The sequence below is a fragment of the Coregonus clupeaformis genome, chromosome 10 (genome assembly GCF_020615455.1).
Source record: "Coregonus clupeaformis isolate EN_2021a chromosome 10, ASM2061545v1, whole genome shotgun sequence".
Classification (NCBI taxonomy): Eukaryota; Metazoa; Chordata; class Actinopteri; order Salmoniformes; family Salmonidae; genus Coregonus; species Coregonus clupeaformis.
The window spans coordinates 10,122,585-10,139,766 of NC_059201.1; the positions used below are offsets into that span (position 1 = coordinate 10,122,585).

Below are 17,182 nucleotides of genomic sequence, written 5' to 3' on the forward strand. Positions count from 1 at the left end.
TCAGAGCGGGCAAATCAGGAGCTCGAGAAGGCACTGCGATGCATGACTTCACGCAACCCCCACTCCTGGTCGCAGCAATTGACATGGGTGGAGTACGCACACAATTCTCTGACCTGCTCTGCCATCGGTATGTCCCCTTTCCAATGTGTTTATGGATACCAGCCTCCTCTATTTGCCAGTCAGGAGGGGGAGGTTACTTGCCCATCTGCACTTGCGTTTGCCCGTCGATGTCGCCGCACCTGGTCACAGGCCCGAGCCACACTTCTCAGATCCGTTGCCAGCTACACTACCGGGGCCAACCGTCGGAGAATCCCTGCTCCCACCTACCATGTTGGTCAAAGGGTGTGGTTGTCGTCAAGGAACCTGCCACTCAGGGTGGAGTCGCAGAAGTTGGCACCTCGGTTCATTGGCCCATTCCCTATCATAAGAGTGATTAGCCCAACTGCTGTCCGGCTCCAACTGCCTAATTCCATGAGGGTGCACCCCCACTTTCCATGTGTCTAAGATTAAGCCCATTCATGAGAGTCCGCTGGTCCCTGCTGCGCCTTGTCCTCCTCCTCCACAGCTCGTCGATGGTGGTCTGGTTTACACCGTCCGCCGCCTGCTTCGGTCCAGACGGAGGGGTAGGGGTCTCCAGTACCTCATTGACTGGGAGGGCTATGGACCTGAGGAAAGGACCTGGGTGCCAGCTAGTCGGATTGTGGATAGGACTCTCATCACCGCCTTCCACCAACGGCATCCTGATCAACCTGCAATCCGTAGGGGGCCGCCCCAGAGGGATCCCTAACCGTCCTGCCCGCTCGGCTTCCTGTCCTGTGCCTGATCCTGTCTCGGACCTGTCCCATCTCCCGACCACGGCCCTCCGGCTTCCTCCGAGGATGAGGGCGTTCGCTCGGGACCGTTCTGAGGAGTTCTAGCCCTCCTCCGGCTCCCCTCCTCCCGCCCGGCGTGGTGTTGCTCTTGGGACTTCTGGGGCCGTCCCTTGGGGGGTTCTGTCATGAGCCCTCTCACTCCACCGGGTTACCACCTTAATGTGTTTCCACTATCTTCCACTCTGCTCATCTCTCTCTCTCTACTCAGCCTAACTAGCTCCACCTGTCCCTGCTCTGCTCGGCTCTAATTACTCTGCCAGCTGCGCTGCATTACCCACTAACCTCTCCCAGTATTTAAAGTCCTGTCTTTCAGCTCTCCTTTGTCAGATCGTCTGCAAAGCTCACACCCGGAACCTGTGTGCTCGCGCTTCTGGCTCACCCTTGTTTTGTGACCCCGGACCTGCCTGATTCTTGGATACTCTTCTGCCCCAGGAAAACCAGACCGGCTTTCTGCCATTACGACTCCTGACTACTCTTCGACCCCGGTAACTCTGACCAGCCTTCTGCCTTGCTACAACGTATTTGGATTTCCCTTGAACTGTACTTCTGCCTTGTTTCATCCGCCCCGTTGTGTCTGTGTTTCCTCCCCCCCCAGGACTTCTGGACCACCAACCACCGGCGTCATCGGACGCATCGCTGCCACTGGGGGGGGGCACAGACCCAGCACGTTGGACGGGATAACCCCTGGAGCCTTCACTCACTCCCTACTTCCCTTTTCCCTTAAGTTTTAATAAACTTTCTGGTGTGACGCAATTGTGGTCCTCTTGTCGTCTGTCTGAACCGTGACACTTTACTGTTCCTTGCCACCTGGACAATTTTTTATTTTTTGTTTGCTAGAATACACATATATGCATATCATTTGACAACAACACTTACAATACCTCTTACTTCAGGAGATCTCACAGATGATATCAGTATGTGTAATTCTGTTGTCAAGGTAACAACCTGTATCTGATGCTACATTTACGTCATTTAACAGACGCTCTTATCCAGAGAGACTTACAGTAGTGAGTGCATACATTTTAATTGGTACTGGTCCACCATGGGAATCGAACCCACAACCCTGGCGTTGCAAGTGCCATGCTCTACCAACTGAGCCACACGGGAACATGGCAGGTAAGCTCTCACCCCTAGACAAGCTGAACCCCAATATTTATGAAAAGGCATTTGTACGTTTTGACTGTGGTCCTGAACCTGGTCGACCCGGATTGAAAATGCCTCTCCCAGGTTAAAACGAAGTGTGAACACTCTTGTCTATTCAACCTGATTGGGGTGAATGCCAGTGTGAGATTGCCATTCAAGCCATATACTACAGTATCTATTTAAGCAATAAGGCACGAGGGGGTGTGGTATTTGGTCAATATACCACGGCTATGGGCTGTTCTTAGGCAGGACGCGTCGCGGACTGCCTGGACACAGCCCTTAGCCGTGGTATATTGGACATATAACACAAACCCCCAAGGTGCCTTATTGCTTTATAAACTGGTTACCAACGTAATTAGAGCAGTAAAAATAAAAGTTTTGTCATACGTGTGGAATACGGTGTGATATACCACGGCTGTCAGCCAATCAGCATTCAGGGTTTGAACCACCCAGTTTATAAAGATGTATAATCTAAACAAATAATCAGCCTGAGAGAATCCTAGGACCTCGGTTACCAGTTTAGAGTCTGTGTAATATAAAAGGAGTAAGAACTCTATGGCCTTCAGTAGGGCCACAACGATACCAGTATCGCGATACTCATTAGTCTCGTGGCAAGTAAACAAAACACGAAGCGGATTTATCTTCTTTAAGAAAACATCATCATTTTGTCATCCAGAGTCACATTTATTTATTTTCCAATTCAAAGCACACAATATCTTACATACAGCAGGTTTTTAAAAGGACCAAAGACTTTGACCTGCTGCGGTTTTTTCATTTTTGCCATGGAAAAAAATATTGCGATACTGGTATCGTCCCGGCCCTAGCCAATTAGTTCTTGACACGGTTCTGCAAAGATTTATGATATTAGCGGAAATAATACTTACTCTGCATTGAAGCCATTCACATGCAATATTCGCATCTGTTTGACTATCGTGCTCTTCCCAGATTCACCAGCACCTGTACACAGAGAGAGGAGGAAGATAAAGGTCTAAAGACTTTTTAAAAAGACAGTGGTCTCTTTAGGGCGATATCAATTCCCTTGAGCTAAATTCTAGGCATGTAAATCACACATTACTTCAGTGTTCAACCAAGTTATAACCTACTACAACTAGGGCCCAGTGTGTTTCCTGGTCAGATAACATGGTCAGGAAGAAATCCTAACCCCTAGTGATGACTGTCCACTAACCACGGGACATGGAATGCTGTGAACATTCTGGGATATTCGGAAAAGTCATTCTCCACCCATTGAGGAACAGAGAGAACAAACGCTGCTCCTTCGTGCTAACAATATGCTACTTGCAGAATGAAAATGAAAGGCAAACAGACCACATCCTAACTTGGGCCTGAGTGACTTCTTTTTTTTTTTTTACTTCTCTCCAAGGGAAAAACACACCAATAATGTAGCGAGTTGACTAGGTAGACTTGTCATAAATACCTAGGCCCCTATAAAATCCAAAATGGTAACCAGGTTTCCGGGATCCGGTCAAACACATTTTCACTGTGCAGCAAAAAATAGTGTATTTGAATAAATATGCAGCTTTGAAATGTATTTTTGTTTTGTACGGTGAACATGGTTTTGTTGAATTCATGTATCCAAACATTGTGCATTCTTTTAGTGCATGAAGAACGTTGTTTTTGGCAGAGTTAATAGGGACCCTAGTCATTGTCACTTCAGACAGGAATCAATGTCTGCATTGTTATTAGGCCTAATACTGTAAGGTCAAAACTTAGAACATGATTGCATGTTGTTTGTATGCCAATTAAGATTAAATTGCTCCAAATATGAGCCTACCAAATCAAGCCAATTAAAGGAAAAGCTCAGTAGTTAGTCTAGCCAGCTATCCAAACTTGTAGTAATCATGGCCGAATACCGTTCCGGGCACTCATGGCATGTGCTCAGAGGTCCTGAACTCCGGGGGCCACCATTGATTTTGTTAGTCATTCTCAGTCAGATATCATATTAAGTGAAAATGTGTAGAATTGCAGGAAATTAGCTTTAAAACTGCTACAATCTCTCTCCACCCCATGGCAAAATGTGTAGAATTGCAGAAAACTTGCTTCCAATACAGCCGTTTTTATCTCAATATCAAATAATTTCTGTGTAACAATTAAGTACCTTACTGTGATTGTTTTAATTTAAAATGGTCAAAAATAAACAAAAATAGCTTCTTAGCAAAGAGCAATTTCTCAAGCAATTTTGCTAGGACTGTCTGGGAGTGGTCTGAGTGGGGAGGGGAAAACAGAAAATGAGCTGTTATTGGCAGAGAGGTTTGGAACTCTCTTACTAATATTTCTTATTTACCCCATGGTGATGTCACCATGGAAGGCCAAAGCTCCATCACACCAAAAACAGGCTGAAATCTCAGGCAGTCTTTTCAAACAGCTCTTACATTAAAAGGGCCATTATCATCATGTTCACAATGTCACAGTATTATTCCAACCTCATAGTGTGGAAATATATATAAAACCATGGAAAAACACATTTTTGAATGCACTGGGCCTTTAAAACTGCAAAATGTTCTCTATGCCCCATGGCAAAATGTATAGAATTGCAGGAAATTAACTTTAAAACTACACTTTTTCTCGCCACCGTCAAGAGGGGGGCCACTAAAATGTTTTTCCACGAGGTGGGGGGCCCCAAACCAAATCTTGCTTTGGGCCCCCTAAATGCTAGAGCCGGCCCTGTGTAATTGGAACAACTCCATTACTATACAATTATAAAGAATTTACAATGAAACACTCTGCAAATACAATGGTGTTACTTGAGTAATTACAATGTTATTACATAGGACTAGGAGCAACTTGATTACCCTAGGCCTACTGTTAAATAAATCAGTCCTGGTATTAGCAACGATTATGATTAAAAGCACTCCAAGGAAAAAGTCTATGAGGATGAAAACGGCACAATCCTGAGGACTATGATTTGTAGGTTACTCTTCCTAAATCAGGCATATAGACACACATAGCTAGGTCTACACCACAACTAATCATTCCCCTAGTCGGGTGGCATCCACGCAACAACGTTGCTCTGGACAAAGAAACAATGTTGCAAAAAAAGTGGTGCAAATCCTTCTGGTGGCTTTTCATGGACAGCTGTGCAGCGTGCTTCAAATGACAGGTGTTGCCAGTGTATGCCTCTTACAAGAACAAACTCCTATCGAAAATGACAGCACAACCAAACGTAAAAACCCATTGCAATAAAACAAATGGAAGAGTCTTGGTTTAATGGACTGCCTAGGAAGAACATTGGCCTACATACAAAAATACGTCATTTACAATGTCAGACCCTTGTCAACCTCAAATGCCACAATAAGTATATGGCTGGGATACCCACATTAAACATGGCATGAAACACTTTATCAATGTCAGAAACCTACCTAATAGTAGTAGCCGGTGAGTAGCTCGGTATATCTGTTTGTCTTTTTGAAGCTGTTTCTCTATCTTTTTGTTTGCTTCCCTCTGTGCCTTCTCCTCATTACGTTGGTCTTCGGTCTTACTATTGCCCAGACAACCCATCTTCCCAATAAAAAGGTTCGGGGGAGGGGGGATTAATATAACAAATAATTCTAGATTGCTAGATTGGGCCAAGAGAAAGACACCTTGCTCAAGATGGGTGACATTTATATTGCCAGTTGCAGACTAAAACCACTGTAACCTGTGGAAGATCAAGACTTCCCCAGACCGTAGCCTATGTCACAGTTATTATAATTAATTATCTGTAGGCTACAATAGATCATTCAGTGAGAACAGAGCGCTGGTGCTAATCACGACACCCAGGCCGCCCTCTCAGACAGTTGATTCCTATAATGTTTTCACTGTAAATCCGCAATATAGTCATCAAGATTCATTTCAATGTTGAATATTATACTTCAGCGCTACAATGTACATAAATGATCTCGAGTCGGGATTCCCAAGACGTGTTGCCGTGGAGCTGAAATCCACACTGAATTCTAGCAAACGTCTCCTCTAGAATCCATCATCGGTTTCACTCGTAGAATTCTGACTACTGCCATTCAAAACATTTGCTGTTCCATCTAAGCGCATTTCCCCTTTTCTTTTGCAATCCGTCCTCAGCCCCAGCGTGACAGGCAAAGCAGATAGAGGGTGGATTAAAAAATAGAAATATTTCCACTAAAATGAAGGCATGTGGATCATTATGCAGGGTTTCCTTCTTCATCCGAATGTCTTTTAAATCCAAGACAAAAGGTTTTTGTTGTAACCTTGTCAAATATCTCCTGTTTTAGTCAATTATATTAATTTATTTCCCCTCCTCGTCACAGATGTTGGTTGCTTTTGGGGTTTGTCCAGATCAAAAAGGCCCTTCTCTCCGTCTTTTTCTTTACCACTGTAATTTGTATTTCTCCTCACATCGGTAAGCTTTTCTGGGCGAACAATGACTTCAGTAGGTTTTGTTGTATGCAATGCATTTTCCCCGATTCAGGTATATTTATGAAAATCATCCGTTATTTTCTTGTTTTTCTCGCGGGTTGAGCCCGCTGTCAGTCTAAGATTTGTATTCCTTTTGAATTCGTATGGTAGCCTAAGACTGGATATACATGTGCATATCGATATATGAACATACCGCGGTAGGCCTATATAATAATTAATCCAACGATGACAGTTATTTTTTCATGTAAAGGCCAGATCTGCTCTTGAATAAATGCGAATAGAATAGTTTCTTTGAAGTATTTATGTGTATTTTTTTCCTTTTCTCTGAGAATTTTACATTGAGATAGATAGCGTTAAAGAGATGGGGTGGGGCAAACAGCTCTCACTGAACCCTGGGAAAGACAAGAGTGTAATCACATGATTGGCCAAAACGTCATGAAGTTGCGATTCCGAAGAGAAAAGGCGCCCTCTTTGAAGAACTGATCGTCCATACAGGGCAAGTGAACTACTGTAGCACAACAGATGCACCGTAACCATTATAACATGGATACACAAAATGTATAAATACTTGCCGGATCTTTCTATTCAGTCTTGACTTCTTTATTCCCTCTATAAACCTCTGGATATTTTGGTGGAAATAAAATTAAACAAAAAACATCAAAGGATTTGTAAAGGGGTAGTTTAAACTGGTTGAAACTTCTCACTATTCTGCAAGCACCAAATAAGTACACAATTTGAACAATTTGTATTCATTTATCATAAACCATCTTTAAATGAATAACAACCTAATTAAAAACCACCCATTTATAAAGAATGTAAGTATATTAATATACATTTGTTTATGGATTAATTTGTAGATATGAATAATAAAAACAGATTGCACTTCTTGCCAGATATAGGCTTACTAATTTACTGCTTTACTGGGTCTTGCAATTTCCCAATATGTGACATATCAGCCCAGCCTTAAAAAATACCAGCCTCTATTAGTGTGCTTGAAAAAAATGTCTCATATCAAATGTGTCCACATTGTAATCAGATTTCCCACTGCATTTAACAACATATGTATCTACACTTGACCACAGCACAGACTGTATGAGTATGTGGCATGAAGATGCCAGGGGTCTGTTTCTGAATCACAGCAATATACAGTCCATGGAAAGTTCTCTAAAAATGACTTTGTCTATGGTGAATTGATAGTTGCTGAATTATAATTTGTGTAAACTATTGTCGTGTGTGGTCAACAACGACGAGAGACTAATATCAGAGCTCAAATTCTTCCGTTAGTGTTTTTGACCTCATTTTGTAAACTGGGAAGTCCTTCAGTTCATATAGTCAGATGACTATCCTACTGTTTTGAGTGTAAATAAAAACATTTAGGCTGATATATTTCCTTTAACCATCATACAGGCTGGTATATTTCCTTTAACCATCATCCAGGCTGGTATATTTCCTTTAACCATCATACAGGCTGGTATATTTCCTTTAACCATCATACAGGCTGGTATATTTCCTTCAACCATCATCCAGGCTGGTATACTTCCTTTAACCATCATACAGGCTGGTATACTTCCTTTAACCATCATCCAGGCTGGTATATTTCCTTCAACCATCATACAGGCTGGTATATTTTCTTTAACCATCATACAGGCTGGTATATTTCCTTCAACCATCATACAGGCTGGTATACTTCCTTTAACCATCATACAGGCTGGTATATTTCCTTTAACCATCATAATAATAATAATAATAATATAATATGCCATTTAGCAGACGCTTTTATCCAAAGCGACTTACAGTCATGCGTGCATACATTTTTGTGTATGGGTGGTCCCGGGGATCGAACCCACTACCTTAGCGTTACAAGCGCCGTGCTCTACCAGCTGAGCTACTGAGCTGAGCTAACCATCATACAGGCTGGTATATTTCCTTCAACCATCATACAGGCTGGTATACTTCCTTTAACCATCATCCAGGCTGGTATACTTCCTTTAACCATCATCCAGGCTGGTATATTTCCTTCAACCATCATACAGGCTGGTATATTTTCTTTAACCATCATACAGGCTGGTATATTTTATTTAACCATCATACAGGCTGGTATATTTTATTTAACCATCATACAGGCTGGTATACTTCCTTCAACCATAATCCAGGCTGGTATATTTCCTTCAACCATCATACAGGCTGGTATATTTTCTTTAACCATCATACAGGCTGGTATATTTTATTTAACTATCATACAGGCTGGTATATTTCCTTTAACCATCATACAGGCTGGTATATTTCCTTCAACCATCATACAGGCTGGTATATTTCCTTTAACCATCATACAGGCTGGTATATTTCCTTTAACCATCATACAGGCTGGTATATTTCCTTCAACCATCATACAGGCTGGTATTCTTCCTTTAACCATCATACAGGCTGGTATATTTCCTTTAACCATCATACAGGCTGGTATATTTCCTTTAACCATCATACAGGCTGGTATATTTCCTTCAACCATCATACAGGCTGGTATACTTCCTTTAACCATCATACAGGCTGGTATATTTCCTTTAACCATCATCCAGGCTGGTATATTTCCTTTAACCATCATACAGGCTGGTATATTTCCTTTAACCATCATACAGGCTGGTATATTTCCTTCAACCATCATACAGGCTGGTATACTTCCTTTAACCATCATACAGGCTGGTATATTTCCTTTAACCATCATACAGGCTGGTATATTTCCTTTAACAATCATACAGGCTGGTATATTTCCTTTAACCATCATACAGGCTGGTATATTTTATTTAACCATCATCCAGGCTGGGATATTTCCTTCAACCATCATACAGGCTGGTATAGTTTCTTTAACCATCATACAGGCTGGTATATTTTATTTAACCATCATACAGGCTGGTATATTTCCTTCAACCATCATACAGGCTGGTATATTTTATTTAACCATCATACAGGCTGGTATACTTCCTTTAACCATCATACAGGCTGGTATATTTCCTTTAACCATCATACAGGCTGGTATATTTCCTTCAACCATCATACAGGCTGGTATATTTTATTTAACCATCATACAGGCTGGTATACTTCCTTTAACCATCATACAGGCTGGTATATTTCCTTCAACCATCATACAGGCTGGTATATTTCCTTCAACCATCATACAGGCTGGTATATTTTCTTTAACCATCATACAGGCTGGTATATTTTCTTTAACCATCATACAGGCTGGTATATTTCCTTTAACCATCATACAGGCTGGTATATTTCCTTTAACCATCATACAGGCTGGTATACTTCCTTTAACCATCATACAGGCTGGTATATTTCCTTTAACCATCATACAGGCTGGTATATTTCCTTTAACCATCATACAGGCTGGTATACTTCCTTTAACCATCATACAGGCTGGTATATTTCCTTTAACCATCATCCAGGCTGGTATATTTCCTTTAACCATCATACAGGCTGGTATATTTCCTTTAACCATCATCCAGGCTGGTATACTTCCTTTAACCATCATACAGGCTGGTATATTTCCTTTAACCATCATACAGGCTGGTATACTTCCTTTAACCATCATACAGGCTGGTATATTTCCTTTAACCATCATACAGGCTGGTATATTTCCTTCAACCGTCCCATCATTGTCACTATTTCACCAAGGTGTGAGTAGTTAATCTCCAAAGGCCTAAAAGTAACAGATCAAGATGTCAACCTTCAAATCTACAGGTAACTGCCAAAAATAAAGGAAACACCAACATAAAGTGTCTTAATAGGGTGTTGAGTCACCACAAGCCAGAACAGATTCAATGCACATTGGCATAGATTCTACAAGTTTCTGGAACTCTATTGGAGGGATGGGACACCATACTTCCATGAGAAATTACATAATTTGGTGTTTTGTTGATGGTGGTGGAAAATGCTGTCTCACGTGCCTCTCCAGAATCTCCCAAAAGTGTTCAATTGGGTTGAGATCTGGTGACTGAGACAGCCATGGCATATGGTTTACATTGTTTTCATGCTCATCAAACCATTCAGTGACCACTAGTGCCTTGTGGATGGGGGCATTGTTATCCTATGGGGGCAGGGGCATAGCCATGGTAGCCAAAATATTGGCCGGCCCAGCATTTTAAACATGACTCTAGGCATGGGATGTTAATTGCTTAATTAACTCAGGTACCACACCTGAGTGGAAGCACCTGTTTTCAATACAATTTGTATCCCTCATATACTCAAGTCTTTCCATTATTTTGGCAGTTACCTGTAAATCATGATGAGGCTCTGAAAGATGCTTACATTTCAGGTGGAAACCCCTCAACATCTGCAACAGAATTGTGCAAATAGCAGATACATTTTCATCCACCAAAAAGTTGGATATGTGTACTATACATACAAGGTTAAATGTGAAAATGTGATTATTTGATTCCACTTTGCATTAAGAAGCATAAAACCCATATACTTACATCGTTATAGGCAGGTGAAGTGCAATTACAATATAGGGACATATTGCTACATAGTTTACAAAAACAGGTACCACTTGTAAACTGTTACAATGTGTACCTACACTGTAATTACACATGTAACTACATAGGTTTTAGGCCACTTCATGCATGTAAAGTGGGACCCCAATTTAAATTAAATATGACCACTGAAAGACAGCAAGGAGTTGACAAAATGCAGCTTCCGTGGCTAAGGTGTGGTCCAAATGTTTTACTACAGAGCATTGCTGTGTCTGCCTTGATCCCCTGTTCCTTTAATAATACAGGGCCATGTGTGTATTGTGTATGTACAAATTATTTGTGTTCAGGGTGAAAGTCACAACAATAAGAACATGACTAAGCCCTTCAACCTGTTGCCCAATGATTTCCCAGCAGAACTAATAGAATAGTTACATATGATTAACTGAGAGTGAAAGTTCCCAACTGTGGTGAAAAGTGGGAAAAGACTGTGTGGTAATTCATTTATTTTTATCAATGAACAAAAAGGATTCTGTATCCTACATTCAAATGCAATGCCCAACTCTTGCCAGTACGGGGCAGAATTTAGTTACAGTTGTATCATCCCTGAGGCTTCTCAGCAATCACACTGAATTCTAGGATTTGAGCAGTGGTGATTTTAGCATGTAAATCTTGGTGGGGCAAACTCAACATTTTTGTTTAATGCATGCCAGCAAAGCCACTACACAACAAAACACTAAATAATACACTAATTGCACTATAACAGTGACAAACGGTGCCCACAAACTGTTAGGGCCTACATAAAGCTGTCCCAACAGCAGAGCTTTCTTTTCAGCACCATGGAGTGAATCCTTACCACTGCTACACCTGGCTATCAGCGGAGCCTTGTCTGGCAGCGAAACAGTTCATTCAGCCTCATTTACTGCCTTTTTTAAAAACATAGCTGATATGGCTGACTTGCTTAAACAAATGTGGTTTCTACTGACAATTGAGATGTACAAACTATGGCATAAGGGGATGACGAGCGGATAAGAGGCAATCCGTAATTTCAATTAAGACATTAATGAGCGAGCTAGGACTGACGTAGTCAATATAACTATTTATTCAGCACTTTCGAAATGTACAGCGACAGAATTCAGAACATGGGCCGTTCTTACAGTATTCTCCCTGTACACCAAGTCAGAACCGTAGGATAAATAAAGGGGGCATTTAAGCAGACAATGAAAGCTCTTACAATATTCAATGATTACATTTCTCTAAAACAGGCTATCGGCTACATGTGCACCACCAAGTCAGAACAGTAGGTTAAGTTATGGGGGAAAGGGATCAAATTATTAGGGTGAGGCACATGGGCTACTAACAGCTTACTACACAACATACACTTAGTATTACCTTCTTAGCTACAGTATACATATCTCCCTGGCATATTACATAATTATGCAGCAGCATACAATACATTTTTGGACTCACCTTGTGCTGTGCTCACTTGAACAGGAAGGTGGCGTGGCGGTCCTTCTTGTGGGCAAATATTGTCATCAAACTTTGCCATCAAAGTCTGGCATTCTCTGGATTTATGGTGCTTTCAAGACAACTGGGAACTCTGAAAAAAACAAGGTCGAATCATGACGTCAGGGATCTTCAGGTTGGAGCTCTAGAAAGAGGCCAGAGTTCCCGACTTGTAATTCAGAGTTGGATGACCGTTCAAAACGTATTTTCCCAGTCGGAGGTCGTTTTTTTCTGAGTTCCCAGTTGTCTTGAACTCACTGAAGTCTGAAATGTCCAAGTTCCGAGTTTCCTGTTGTTTTGAAAGTGGCAGAAGTCATGCTGGATTGACAGCATGGTCAATTTATTTAACCTTTTCTGGCCCATGGCATGTGAATGTTTATCCTTTTAAGCTTGGAAAAGAGACCCTTAAACCCAGACTTGGACCACACACCCCCTCACCACCGAATAGCAGGCTAGTGATTGCTTTGCAACGCTTGCAGTTAGCCACTGATTCCTACCAAACCACTCATTGTTGAATGTGCAATTTCCGGGCCTCCCGAGCGGCGTAGTGGTCTAAGGCACTGCATCGCAGTGCTAGCTGTGCCACTAGAGATCCTGGTTAGAGTCCAGGCTCTGTCGTAGCCGGCCGCGACCGGGAGACCCATGGGGCGGTGCACAATTGGCCCAATGTCGTCCAGGGTAGGGGAGGGTTTGGCCGGCAGGGATGTCCTTGTCCCATCGCGCTATAGCGACCCCTGTGGCGGGCCGGGCGCAGTGCACGCTGACTCGTCGCCAGGTTTATGGTGTTTCCTCCGAACACATTGGTGCGGCTGGCTTCCGGGTTAAGCGGGCACTGTGTCAAGAAGCAGCGCGGCTCGGTTGGGTTGTGTTTTGGAGGACACACGACTCTCGACCTTCGCCTCTCCCGTGTCCGTACGGGGGTTGCAGCGATGGGACAGGGACTGTAACTACTACCAATTGGATATCTCGAAATTGGGGAGAAAAAGGGGGTAAATATCAACAAAAAAACTAAACATTAAAAAAATTGATTTTGCGATTTCCAACTTGTTGTGTAATGTTTATGTCCAATGGCTGATGAGCACCGATACGTTTTATCTATAATTTATCTTCATATGACAAGGATTTAAAAGGATTTGCCAGTAGATTGTCAACTTGATTCATGATGATGACTGCTTGTCTAGCTTGCTAGCTAAGATTTTGAAAGTATGATGTTGACATGATCAGTCCAATCAAAGCTACGGTAGATATAACATGATTTGATGTCATTTGATCTCTGGCCAATGACCTTGAGCATTCTTGGATGGGCACTTCTAATGTAAATCTATGACAGCACCCAAGGGGCTTGAACTTTCTAGCTCTCCCTGTAGATTTTGCAGTGATGTCGTGTCCCCATGAGTGACAGACCACTGAGCCAATCACGGCGCAACTAGAGAACATTACCAACCCTACGCTCTGTATTTACTGCTGGCTGACCCACCACCACAGAAAGCACTGAGCTAGGCTGAAACACCTGCATTTTGGAGCTGCCTTACTCAAAGCAAAAAAGAGACCATGTTTGTATGCGGCTTTATTAACTAAATTATTTTTTTTTTTTACATTGTTTGCAAACTGATATGTGACATGTATTAATGCCAAAATAACATGCAAAACATGCAAAAAAATAAATAATAATAATACTAATTATTATTATTATTATTATATATTTTTTAGCTAAACAGGTGCTGCTCAAAACAGGTGAGGCTCTGCCCCACTTGCCCTGAATGATGGGTCGCCACCATATTTGAATTTCAAAATAATTAATCTGGCTAAGAATAAATATGTAACTAAATTAAACAAGACAACAGTAAACATGTCGTCCCCCCACGAATGATGCAGCGCCACCCCTTGGCCCAATTGATATATTGTGTGTGACTAAAACATTTCACTTAATTACTATAGCTCCTGCCTTGTGCCAATCAGTGTAATATTGTAAATGCCGGATCTCTCTGGCAAGAAGTATCATTCACCCAAGTTTCATCTAAATGGGCCAGTGCTGTCTGAGATATCCTGTGTGACTAATGTAAAAACGAACGAATGGAGACAGATACACAGTCCTATCCCCGATTTTATTGTGGGGAACAATAAAATGTGGAACTGATAACATGAAAAGTGGTCTATCTTACAAAAATGTGGCTAATGTAATGTAAGTCAGTGGAACTATAAAATGGACCATACTTATTATAGTATGTATGATGTGTTACATGAGGACTCATTTAAACGTAACACAGAATTTACATTTAACTTTAATAACTCTTGTAGAAAGTGAAAGCTCCAGAACAGCCCTAATAAAAAATCCTACTCCTTTTTTGTTTTCTACTAATTAGCATTTTAGCACACAATCATACCTCTACTTTGTTCTGTTTTTCTAAAAACAAAATGTCAAACTCCAAAAAGAGGTCCCCTAAGGACACAGAAGATAGGCTTAGCTAACAGGATGGAGATTATCAGCAGAACAATGAAGAGAAGCAATGATTAAGGTAATAACTAACTCACACCTGGCTGGATTACATGAGCAGCGTTCACAAGCATAAATAGGTTTTCTCACTCTGCTCGTGCCCAGGCTGTTCTTAAACCTACAGCCCGCATGACTGGTGTATTTTGGTCACAGAGCCCACACAGTTCTTCCACTTGTGTCTGCAAACTGCCCTCCTTTCCTTGTGTAACGTATAAAAAAGGGGCAGCTTCTATAAAGGCAACGGAGCTAAGGGTCTCCTTGTGATACAGTCTATTACTAGGCTGTATCAAGGCCTTACTTTTCTAACACTTTTAATTCAATTTAGTTTTTTATGAAACCTGTTCTCCTTCACTTGAGCAAATCAAAACAACCCCTTCCACATGAACAAACTGAAGCGGAGCTGAAAAAACGGGATATTCCTGAGGGGAAAAACACAGTACTTGCATAAGCAGTTACAAGCAGCCATAAGCAGTTATTACTTTGCCTTATGGATCCTTTTGTGTGTGTGTGTGTGTGTGTGTGTGTGTGTGTGTGTGTGTGTGTGTGTGTGTGTGTGTGTGTGTGTGTGTGTGTGTGTGTGTGTGCGTGCGTGCGTGCGTGCGCGAGACAGATATAATGCCACATTTAGCTTATGCAGTCTGCTTTTCAAATTGATCTTGTTCTGTTCTCATTGCTCAAAAAGCAAGCATGTGAGAATCCGCCTGTTCTCATATACCCTCAAGTCAGCATTAGCCTCTAAAAGCAATGATAGCATGTCGTTTCTTAATTCACCCACTAAATAAACTATAGGCTACAATAAGTATTGTGTTTGTAATAACAAGCGATGAATTGGGCTGTATGTACTGCTGCTGCTTATTTACACTTACAACAAACAGTCCCTCAAAATAATGTGTTGTTTGGACATCAATAACCATCACCCACAGAGGTGTAGAGAAGGCAACTGAGATATCAATGTAGATAGCCAGTTTGATATCCCAGGGAAGTACAACGTATATGTCTTGACACTTGATATATTGGTAAAAGGACATGAGTGATTTATTAAATTCAGGGCCTAGCCTATATAGGCTAACTATATCCAATTTCAGTGTGGATATTCTTCTGAATAAAAACACAGAACTAGCTTATAAGCAGTCATAGCAGATAGGTTAGTCTACTTGTCCAGTTAGCAAATGATCACAAAGCTGAGATCCTTATGGACATATGGCCAAATATACAGTGCAGAGCACAACACTGTAAATTAGGTCATTTAACAGTTCAATTAACTTACCCAATAGCAGAAGCCTGTGGGTTTGTTTGTATTCTCTCTTCTCTTCCTTCAGACTCTTGTCTATGTTCCGACTTCTCTTTACCTCTGCTTTGATCCGTGCTTTCTCCTCCACTCTGCGTTGATCCCGAAGCTCCAAGTCGGATGAATTGTCCTGCTGCCCCGGCTCGCCATCTAGCCCAGCATTAGCACCCGTTCGCCCGCTGTAGGTTATCGATGAGTGGGGTCCTATAATCCTAGATCTAAAACTATGACACATCCCCATAACGAGCGGCCAGGTTACAATTCAATTAGCTAACACTGAATGAGCGTGGAAACACCATCATTATCATAACAGTCTCGCTGTTTATTGTCACATCCCGTTAGCGGACATGGGGTCCGTGGACCAAGGTGTCTCCTTCTCGCACTTCAATGTTTTTTTCTGAAAACGTAAAAGCCACTCACAGTCTCTGACGAATATGAAACTGAACGGCTCACAGTTTCAGTGCTTCTAGTGTGATATATTTAAGTAGATAGCTTGTTGGTTTGCCCTATTTTTCTCTCGAAGTGCTTCCTCATCCTTCCTCTTTCCTGTTACCATTTTTAGGAGCAACAGCAGAAGACAGAGGAAAAGCCACGATTTCGAGTCACGTGATTTGCGTCATTCATAGCATGCCTGATTCATTCTCAAATCAATCACTCTCACAAAATATACATACTGTAGGTCGGGTTATAGCTTAAAGGCTCTTTTCAATGTCAGACTACTTGAGGCAAAATAAAACGCAATTGTCTTTATCTGAAAATGTAAATATCTTACTCAGAGAAGGGTAAAAACTGTGTATCTCTCTCTCTCTAGATGAAGATGGATTATATTAACACTACTGTTAACGGTTGGGTCATCCCTATCATGCGGTGCCTTTTCTGTCCCCAGGAAGTATCACTTCTTATTTAGTGTATAGTAGTGTGAAATGCGGAATCCAAAAAGCTTTAAATATAAGGTCAGGTGTCCTTTACCTTAAAAAATCTAAGATATGGATCTTGAAAGGGAATTTTATGTATTTTCAAAACT

General features: G+C 41.7%; 1 pseudogene; it reads right to left on the bottom strand.

Annotated features, from left to right (window-relative positions):
* The window catches only part of LOC121574889, a 46,597-nt pseudogene extending 30,203 nt beyond the window's left edge, over nucleotides 1–16,394 (bottom strand).
* Between the last annotated feature and the right edge of the window lie 788 nt (nucleotides 16,395–17,182).